The sequence below is a fragment of the Nanorana parkeri genome, unplaced genomic scaffold (genome assembly GCF_000935625.1).
Source record: "Nanorana parkeri isolate BGI_ZX_2015 unplaced genomic scaffold, ASM93562v1 scaffold254, whole genome shotgun sequence".
NCBI classification, from domain to species: Eukaryota; Metazoa; Chordata; class Amphibia; order Anura; family Dicroglossidae; genus Nanorana; species Nanorana parkeri.
In genome coordinates this window covers 937,871-948,771 of record NW_017306522.1, presented here as the reverse complement: position 1 = coordinate 948,771, position 10,901 = coordinate 937,871, and the positions used below count along the sequence as shown (strand labels likewise).

The window sequence follows — 10,901 nt, the reverse complement described above, 5'->3', positions numbered from 1 at the left end:
ACGCAGAATAGCTTAAGAGTCCGGAAAGAGTAGCTCCATCCCCGACCAAATAGCCCAACATCTACTTAAACATTAAACATAGTCCCCAGAGAAAAATTCCAGAAAAATTGTTCAATGAAAATTACCCCGTTTCCAGCACCCCTGTATATAACAACCAGGGGTGACACCAACATGACTGTCAGTCCTGCTGGTGTCACCCCTGCAAGATGAAGTATGTATGGTGCATATTGGTAGTACAAAGTGATCTATGTAAGTGATTACAGTATCAGCTAGAAACTGCTTATAGGAAGCAGTTATCATTCCCATAGATTGTAGGCAGGTATGAGAAGGTTTGCACAATAATGAAATGACAATTTCTTACCTTACAGCATGCTGTCACAAGGTTTGGTTGTGGTCTGCAGGGCTCAGATGGTACTCTGTAATAGATAAATTAGAAATTGTTATGGTAATATGAAATGACACAAAACATGACAAGAAAAGTCACAGTTAGTTGCATGACAAATCATGTTGTGAAAGTGCATACCTCTTGTAGAAGAGTACATAAGCCCCCTGGTTAAGGACCGTCTTAATGTCACATGGGGTTACCTGTGAATCATTCATCAGGTACCAACCGTGACTAGCCTGAAAAATAGATAATAAACTAGATTAACAAACAGATAAAGGAAAAAGACAACAACCGTATATATTCAGCCTACAAATTCTTCCATATTGTATGTATCCCTTACCTGTACATAGGCATAGTAGTGTCCACTTTGGCAAGATGAGCCACTGTGCACGAGCACACCATATAACTGGTATTTGATGGCTTCACTGCCACTCGAGGTGTACGGACTGATGTCGATCTTCTTTGGGTATGTTACCCTCTGGAAAAAAGAACAATGTCTTAGGCAATGTAACAAAAAATCTAACTTGTGACATCCTCCCAACGTGATAGTACAGGAGACCCCACACCCTGAACTCACTGGAGGCAGTGGCGTCACAAGGGGTGTGCGGCCCACACCCGGATGACACCATTGGAGGGGTGACACCAAAATGACTGACAGTAATTTTGGTGTCACCCCCTCTGAAAAGTCTGGCAGTTGCTCGAGAGAGAAGGGGACATGGCGGCATATCTTATCCCGCCAGGTGAACGTCACTGCGGGGTGTCACCCGATACCCGCACTGGGTGTCACTCGGCCTCGGAATGCCTCTGATTAGAGGCTTACCTTGGTCAGTTTTTATCCTGTGAATATATCAAATCTCTTCAGACCCTCGAGTCAATATGTTAGGAGCTTTGTCGATGGTACACTCCTTTTCGGCTCTAACCAACTGGTTACACCTAAGAAAGCAAGAAATGGAAATGTCAGTGTTACTACAAAGCTAAATACATTAGAACATGAAAGTAAAGACATTCAAACACCTAGGGCCCGTTCACCCCACCCACGCTGGGCTGTGCTGAATATCCATAAAACAAAGTCTTACTGGCTGCATCTGTATGCATTATCTCCTTCCAGTGTTTCCGCTCTCACTAAATCTTTCAATGATTTTGTGATGTTATCTGAGGACTGGAAAAAAACAAAACACAAAGATAATGTTATTCATTTTTATCATAATAATAATTGTAATAGATTCATGAATACAGATCTGACAGAGCTCTGGTCTACCCTAATAAAATATAATTCAATATAATATAAAATAATATATAGTAGGTGTAATATTTACATTGATCTCCAGAGGGATGTCGATGAATTCCTCATATCTGTCAGAAGTATAATGACAGTTCTGACAAACCACTGCAACACAAACAAAAAGAAATGTTTAGTCAGCACCATTCATATATCTGGACAAAATCAATCTGAAACTCTTCATACACAAAGGATTATATAAGTCAAGCAATCCAATGAGATGTGGTAATGTGCCAACTTACCTTGAGATTTCAGAGAGCCTTTGAATATGCGGTCCACCAAGTTGGTTGTGACGTTGTCAGTCTGGACGGAGCTAAAAGACAAAATAACAATGTATTACAATGTGTAACTCTTTTTATATCCAGCCTTAAAACCCGGCCATCCTAAAATTACACAAAATTTTATTTTTCTGTTATTATTTTGAAGTGTGAGTGAGATCTTGCCTGACTCACAGAAGCAGAGCCATGATGGGATTTGGACTGCTAAGGTTGCCTAGCCCTGGTCTAGATGCTAGGTTGGAAATTTTTGGTTGATACTCTGTTGTGTAACTGAGATCAGGTAGGTGTTGTGGAGTCTGCAGTTGTCATAAGGCTGAATGCTTGTATTATCAGTATACATGTATGGTCGGGGAAGAAGGTCCATTATGTGGTCTGGTTATATCCAAACCCCCTCTAGGCAGCATTAGAACCGATCCCCAGTGCTGTATAGTGTAAAGGATTCTTACCTTAAAGTGGACGCATCATCATAGATGCATGAACTCTGCATTTTATTGATGGCATAATGAAGAAATTCATGAGCATCTTTTTGTTCCCCCAGTACAAAGTGCCCTGCGATGTCTAAAAAGAAAAGAATGGGAAGATACATTATATATACTAAGATGTCATTATAACATAATAATATATGACTAAGCACATGCAAAGAGAAGAGTTGACAATTCACCAGAAACTACAGTTATCCAGCACCAGCCGATTCCAATGGGGGCCAGATAACAGGGAATTTACCGTACTCGTGTATGGCCAGCTTAATGCATTCACAGCGGCAGTGTACAATATTAATGACAGAGCACTTACCATTCAGATGATCAATGACTGCATGGGGAGTCATCACACGACCTGACTGTTTGAAAGCCTTGTTCATGTGAGACTCCATGGCACACATCATGCAGAACCCTGCAGAGCGACCTAAAAGCAAACAGATTAAAGTTCCATTACCACTTGCTGACCGGGGTGTTTATACCCCATTCCTGACCAGGCCATTTTTCAGTATTCAGCGCTGCGGTCAGGGGCGTATCTGCCGCGAGGCAAACAAGGCGTTTGCCTCGGGCGGCAGATTCCGGCCAAGCGGCGAATGTACCAGCCCGCGGCCCGCGATCGCCCGAGTTTTGTCTTGCCTAGGGCAGCCCCAAACCTAAATACACCACTGGCTGCGGTACTTTGACTGACATTTACATGCAACGCTGTACTGAAATGAATTTTATACCCTTTTTTGGGGACAGATAGAGCTTTCTTTTGGTGGTATTTAATCACCACTGGGGTTTTTTTTTTACTGTATAATAAGAAATGTACTGATAATTTTGAAAAAAAAACCTGTTCTCCCTACGTTATGTTATAAAACATTTATTATTACCCAATTTTTGGGTAAAATATAAAAGACGGGGTCACGTCAGGTAAATAGACACCAAACATGTCAAGCTTTAAAATTGCGCGCACCCGTTAAATTGCAAAAAACAACCATACTCAAAATTGACCATAGCCGACGCTTTAAAAGCTTTTACCGCTCATCAGTTTAGTGTTATCAGTGATTGATGACCCTAGAACTATTGCTCTTATTCCGACGTTTGCGGCGATATGTAACATGTGCGGCGCAATGGATGTAACCGGCGTTTTCGCACGTAGGCGGGCTTGACGCATGTTTGCGTGTGCATGTGGGGGCGGGGGACTTTATTTTTTTTTTTATTGCTTTGATATGTGATTTTTTATATTTTTTGTAACAAATTTTTTTAAACCTTTTTTTTTTCCACTGAACTTTATTGCTATCACATAGGGAGCAAGCAAGCAATTTGCAGTGGCATGTCCTCTTTATGGAGACATCAGGGGTCTTAAGACCCCCTAATGTCACCTAGGGAACCCCAGAGAAGCTGATGAAGCAGAGACCTGCTTCACCAGCTTCTCTCCGGTTTCTGTACCGGAGAGACACTGAATGCATGCAGTGATGTAATACACATCACTGCCTGCATTCAGAAGAGGAGAGGAGATCAAACGGAGCTCGTGTACTGAGCTCCGTTTGATCTCCGGCCGCAGAGCTGCTGTGCTGGTCCCGGGCTCACACCGGGGGGGGGCGCACACCCGACCGGATATGATAAGCGATCGGGCGTCTCTACAGACGCCCGAACGCTTGTATTTAAACGGCCATCGCTGGCTGTTTACATTCAAAGCCGGTTTCCCGCTCGTGCCTGCCGGCTAGTGGCGGGCACGAGCGGAACGGGATAGGACGTCTAAAGACGCCCACCTGCCCTCAAGAAGCCGCTGTCCGGCCGTTTTGCGTCACTAAGCCCTGCGTCCAGCGCGTCACTAAGCCCTGCGTCCAGCGCGTCGCTAAGCCCTGCGTCCTGCGGCGCGGGGGTGGGGCCCGGCCTAAAGCCGTGTAAGGGGCCCCAAAATTTCTGATGGCTGCCCTGTAAAGGAGAACTATGAGATGAGTGATTTCCACTCACCTCATAGTTCTAGCCGACCTGTGACAATGAGACTGTCACAGGTCGGCTCAGTAGATCGGGAGGTGAGGGAACACATACTGGGTTCCCTCACCTCTCGATCCTGTCACGGCTCTCTGCCGTGACAGGGGTGGGGCTGGATTCCCCCCTCCCCGCTCTGATCTGCCAGCGCTGTCTGGCGGAACGGACAGGGGAGGGGGCGGGTACAGCTGGCTCTGCCTCTAGATAGGCAGAGCCAGCTGTCACTCACGCAGCTGGGCGGATCCCGTCATCTACGTCGGGATCCGCTCCGGCTGCGGCATCTCAGTATAACGTGAGCTGTAGCTCGCGGTATACTGAGCCTAGGGTGAGGGGAGGACGCTAGTTTGTGTCCTCCCGTTACCCTACGGAGAACTATGGGGAAAAACACTGACCCCATAGTTCTCCTTTAATTACATTTCATTTAGTTGTATGGGCACAACGGAGTGTGAGGTGGTTGTCACATCCTGCTGTGCTGAAGAGGCGAAACAAAGTACACTTTCTTCAGTGCACACCACTGCGCTCCAAGTGGCATGAACCGAACCCGTCCATGACAAGGCAAATTGCCTCTTGGGGCTGCGCTGGAAACAACAGCCAGTACAGCCTCAACGCATATGGTGTGAATCGGCCCTAACAGAAAAATTAATCAGTGAATCAGAAGAATGGATCTGGTCTCCTGGGATAGCACAGAAATCACCAACCTGCAAAACCTTATTTCAGGGAGGTGCCCTTCTCATTTCATGGAGGTACCTTCTCTGTTTTTTTTATTTTAATAAAAAAATAAAATTAGATAGCAGGGGAATGAATAGCTAGAATGCGATTGGTCATTTCAAATTGCAATAGCCAATAGCAGGCTCGCTCTTGTACCCACCCACTGCTCACTATATGACAAGACATACGGTTACAGGCACCTTGCCCGTGCATTGTGTAAAGGTGGCTGTGCTCTTTGTGTGAGATGAATTGCAGCGCAGGGAGCTTCGCTCCATAGCTCAGCCAACGGCCAACATTAGGAAGTGTGCCACTCACCCTCCCTGCCCCCTTCCCAGGCATCTTCTATCAGCTGCCCCCTGGCACTGTCATTCACATCACAAGGTGGCTGCAGAGCTAGCTCAGGGACCTCTACCTCCAGCCAATCACAGGCCGCCCCTGCCCTGCCTAAACCCCTCCCACTGACCAGCCACCGTTACAGGATGTGCAGGCACAAACTTTTTTTTCCCTTACAACTAAAAACTTTATTCATACTCAGCAAAACTAGTGAGCGCAGCAGACCCGGAAAGGTTTCAAACCTTTCCGGGATAAAATGTCTCTCTTGCGAGCATCTGGGAGCCACTATCTAATAGCGGGAGGCTCCCGGAATTTACTAATACTGGAGCAGACACAATCTGGAGCAGCTGTGCATAGTAACCAATCAGCTTCTAGCTTTCATTTTTAAATCTCAACTGAACAAACTGAAGATAGGAGCTGATTGGGCAACTGCTCCAGATTCTGTCTGCTCCAGTTTTGATCAATGGCCCTCAATGTCTTTATGGATATCAGTATGGGGATCTGTTCTCTGTTATTTCAGTCTTCTTCTCATCTCCACCTCAGTTTTTATATGCCTAGGTACAGAGCCTTCCTTTTGTTATTTGCCATCTGAGTTGATTTCATTCCATGCTAAAAGGCAATGGTCTCTGGTGCACCTGCCATGGGTGCTGACGGGGCGGGGACAGACGCCGGACTGCACTGTCAGTGGCTCTGTCTGGCATCCCACCCACTCACTAATGTCACTGGCTGCCAGGAGCTCCATGGGACACAAAGCCAGAGCGTCCCGCTCAGCTCTAGGCAACCAGTGATGTCAGTGAGCTGGGCAGGATGCTGGGCAAAACGCCAAGCAGAGGAGCTCTTAGTAACCTGGGATGCTGTGACCGCCCCCCAATGAGATGCCGCCTGAGGCAACTGCCTCGAGCTGCCTCATTATTGGGATGGAGAAGCCTAGGTCATCTTTTTGCCAATGAGATCTCACTCACATCAAGATAATGTTCTATAAATAGAGACGTATGACATATACGGGTTGATGTTAGCCCAGTCTGATGATCACTTGTGACGCCACAAACGGCAACCCAGGCAGAAGTTTAGCAGAGTGATACAGTAGCACAAACATGTGGATGTGGCTAATTTGATTAAGCCAGGGGTGGGCAACTCTGGCCCTCCAGCTGTGCTTTAACTACAAATCCCAACATGCTTCTGCCTCTGGGAGTCATGACTGTAATTGTGAGTCTTGCAATGCCTCATGGGACTTGTAGTTCTACAACAGCTGGAGGGTCGGAGTTTCCCACCCCTGGATTAAAGGGTGTGCTTAGCTATGAATGCATATGCTAAAAAAAAGTACAAAATATTCTGGTTACACCCCAAATCAGAATGTAATATGTATTGAAGTCAGTGCCGCCAAGGTCATCTGGTGCCCAGGGCAAAGATGTCAAACTGTGACACCTCCTCCCCCCCCTTGCTGGTTTACTACTACAAATAAGTTATTTGGGTAATTTATCAAAACTGGTGCAGATAAAATCTGCCCATAGTAACCAATCAGCTTCCCTCTTAAGTTTGTTCCGTTAAGCTTTGGAAATGGAAGCTAGAAGCTGATTCGTTGCCACATTCGTTGTATATTTCCACATTTTTATTAAGTTTGATTGATTCACGGATTAACACGATTTCAGTACATCATTTATTGTATATTGTTTGCGGTATATTGTTTTAACCACATTCACTCAATTTATCCACCATTTTGTTGGCGCTGCATATATTGAAAACATATACTTAATAAATTCAAAGCAGAATCCCCTCACACACTCTAACAGTATTTTTTTGTATCATACAACCCCCAAAAAAGTGCTTTGAAATGAAAGAGCAGCAAATGGTACAAACTTTGTAAAGACCAAATAAAAAAAGAACATACACGTTTATATGTTTGTAGCCCCTACCACCTTAAGTGGAGTGGCTACTAAAATTTAGCATTGCTAGCACTGTAGTCAGTCTGGCTGATTTGCAGTCTGGTATCATTTGCTTAATTCTAGGTGTTCTGCTGTTGATTGCACCTACCTGTCAGTGGGGTGTGACCCTGCCACAGAGGAGGGTAGCCAATAGGGGAACATTAGGAGTGTCTATGCCTTACCAGCCAATCACTGGGATTGTCATGGCCAGTTGCACATGTTGTTATTATTAACTTTATTATTATTATACAGGATCTATATAGCGCCAACAGTTTGTGTACTTTCTTTGAGATAAGAGAGATGCTGAAGAAACTGACATCCATCGTCCTGCTGACCCTTGGCTTCTCTCGTTACTGTATCCATTGTCCTCTTTTATCCTCTGGCTCATTAAATGCACACTTACAGTGTGACATGAATTCAGATTTCAGAGATCTCACTCACACCCGACCCCTTGCATTTTTTTAGATCAATTCCATCCGTTTTTAAATTAGTATTAAACTTGCAACCTTTTTTTTCAATAATAAATCCAGATCAAACAAATCTACATTGCCCAGCAGATTATTTGTTTATATTTTTGCTCAAGCACTTACAGTCATCATATTTCCAAACAGACTCCAACGCTCTCAATTTGAGCTTCCTGTCCAGCTTCTCAGTCACACATTTCCCCTGCTGCTGTGAAGTCCCTTTCAGACATGACACATGCAGCAGGGTAGACTAGTACCTAAATCACAGGGCCACCACCATCCAGTGCTCCAGGCTAAACACCCAAAAGTTAATGAATGTTATTGCTTCAAAGCATTTTATTTACAGACTTGCCATCCCTGCTTGCCATCTTTGCATGTCCTGGGAAGAGATGACATAACACAGACAAAATTACAACAAACAAATAACAATAAATCATGATAACAATTGAAAAATAGAACTATAAGCTAAACTTAACATATTATTTCAAATAAATATCATGACATTAAAAATAATGTTGGCGAGAGGGAAAAATGTGTGGGTCTGAACCAATTTGCTGCTCATCTTGGAAAGCCTCAACACATATGCTATACTATTTGAATCAACAGGCATCATCTCCATTGCAGTCCTTTCCTCGTTGCTCAGTTTTCTCTAGGGGGAACCAAGTTTGTGACTATTGAAGCCTCTGCAGTCCTGTTTTGCTCACTCCAATGGGAGAATAGCTGCTGCTATATTCATATATGGTTACAATCACCCACGTCATATGTTCCTCCTGATGAAGCAACTGCTGTGGCGAGACCCGTAGAGGATTTTCCACAACAGTAACCGTCCATTGATTCCAACTAAGGACTCACTCATCATAACTTGTCATCCTCTCTGTATATGAGTATACAAGGTTTATGCTTACCAAGTTTAGGCTGAGCACCAATATACACTATAATGCCAAAAGTATTAGTACGCCTGGCTTTACACGCACATGAACTTTAATGGCATCCCAGTCTTAGTCTGTATGGTTCAATATTGAGTTGGCCTGACCTTTGCAGCTACAACAGCTACAACTCTTCTGGGAAGGCGTCCACAAGGTTTAGGAGTGTGTCTATGGGAATGTTAACTATTCTTTCAGAGGCGTATTTGTGAGGTCAGGTACTGATGTTGGACAAGAAGGCCTGTCTCGCAGTCTCCGCTCTAATTCATCCCAAAGGTGTTCTATCGGGTTGAGGTCAGGACTATGTGCAGGCCAGTCAAGTTCCTCCACCCCAAACTCGCTCATCCATGTCTTTATGGACCTTGCTTTATGCACTGGTGTGCAGTCATGTTTTAACAGGAAGGGGCCATCCACAAACTTTTCCCACAAAGTTGGGAGCATAAAATTCTCTTGGTATGCTGAAGCCTTAAGAGTTCCCTTCAATGGAACTAAGGAGCCAAGCCCAACCCCTGAAAAACAAACCCACACCATAATCCCCCCTCCACCAAACCTTACACTTGGCACAAAGCAGTCAGGCAAGTACCATTCTTCTGGCAACCGCCAAACCCAGACACGTCCATCGGATTGCCAAACAGACGCGTGATTCGTCAATACGGAGAGCACGTCTCTCCTCCTCTAGAGTCCAGTGGCGGTGTGCTTTACACCACTACATCTGACGCTTTGCATTGCACTTGGTGATGTAAGGCTTGGATGCAGCTGCTCGGCCATGGAAACCCATTCCATGAAACTCTCTACGCACTGTGGTTGTGCCAATATGAAGGCCACACAAAGTTTGGAGGTCTGTAGCTATTGACTCTGCAGACAGTTGGCGACTTCTGCGCACTGTGTACTTCAGCATGCGCTGAGCCCGCTCTGTCATTTTAAGTGGCCTACCACTTCGTGGCTGAATTGCTGTTGTTCCCAGTTGCTTCCACTTTGTTATAATACCACTAACAGTTGACCGTGGAATATTTAGTAGCAAGGCATTTCACAGATGGACTTATTGCACAGGTGGCAACCTATCACTGTACCACGCTTTTATTCACTGAGCTCCTGAGAGCGACCCATTCTTTCACAAATGTTTGTAGAAGCGTCTGCATGCCGAGGTGCTTTATTTTATACACCTGTCGCCATGGAGGTGATTAGAACACCTGAATCCAATGATTTGGAGGGGTGTCCCAATACTTTTGGCAATATAGTGTATGTTTTTATATGTCGTATTTTTAATGTCTTTAAAAAAATATGGTATTTTTACACAATTTTAAGTGTCTGCGAGGTTCCTATAATTGCCTAAAAAGCCCTCCATGACTTCCAGCCCTTCGCCTTTTGGCTTTGGAACAGTCTCTTTTGTCTACATATTGCTTCATGGGTGCGGCTGTAGGACCTTCTCTGCTTCAAAGTTCATGTTTATGCCCTTTCTATCCTTGTTTCATAGACCGTTGGCCTCTGAATAAGTTTAATTTGTTTCCTCATCTATGCGTTACTAAATGGCTGGTACTTTAACAATGGATGGTATGCTGCAGCCAGCGGCAGCAGAACACAAGTGTACTGTTGGCAGCTGATAAGTTAAAAAAAAAAGCGCACACTGCAGAGCTCTTATTAATTTGCTGCTATTCAAGTGCTCGGGTGCTGTACTGAAGCTAGCCAGTTTCTACACATACCTGAAGTCTATATTTAAGATATTTTGGGAATAATTGGGCATAATTGTACGGGAGAGGGGGCTCAGAGAATGTGAAGATGTGGTCTTGGTACACAGTCTTTTTATGAAAACTGTTAAACTTTGATGAAAACACAGTATGGTACTGCGATAAAAAGGCACACATCAAGCTGTTGTGCTACTGGACAATTTGTACAAAGCTGAGGGCTCCTGCTTTATTTTTAATTTTTTTTTTTTTGAAAAGTACAATTGCCTTTAGCTTTTTGATCTGCTAACCCCCATGGTCAATTCATACCTATTACAGATGGTTAAAGAAATCAGGTGTTGCATTCACAACCACTTGAAAAGCGATTTTTATCCTAGTTATAATAATGAATCAGATAGGGGTGCCATATTAAAGCAAAGCAATAACAGAAAAGTAAAAAAAGAATGTATTACACAAGCAAAGTATGTGATGCCA

At 44.3% G+C, this 10,901-nt stretch overlaps 2 long non-coding RNA genes across 2 annotated transcripts; both read right to left on the bottom strand.

Annotated features, from left to right (window-relative positions):
* Positions 1-573: 573 nt before the first annotated feature.
* LOC108787313 lies at positions 574-1,248 on the bottom strand. Its single transcript, XR_001941250.1, has 3 exons — positions 1,206-1,248; positions 726-863; positions 574-621 (listed from the first exon to the last, which is right to left on the bottom strand). It is a non-coding gene; the product is annotated as an uncharacterized LOC108787313 (long non-coding RNA).
* Positions 1,249-1,482: 234 nt separating this feature from the next.
* On the bottom strand, positions 1,483-1,973 carry LOC108787312. The gene is made up of 3 exons (XR_001941249.1): positions 1,907-1,973; positions 1,702-1,772; positions 1,483-1,544 (listed from the first exon to the last, which is right to left on the bottom strand). It is a non-coding gene; the product is annotated as an uncharacterized LOC108787312 (long non-coding RNA).
* Between the last annotated feature and the right edge of the window lie 8,928 nt (positions 1,974-10,901).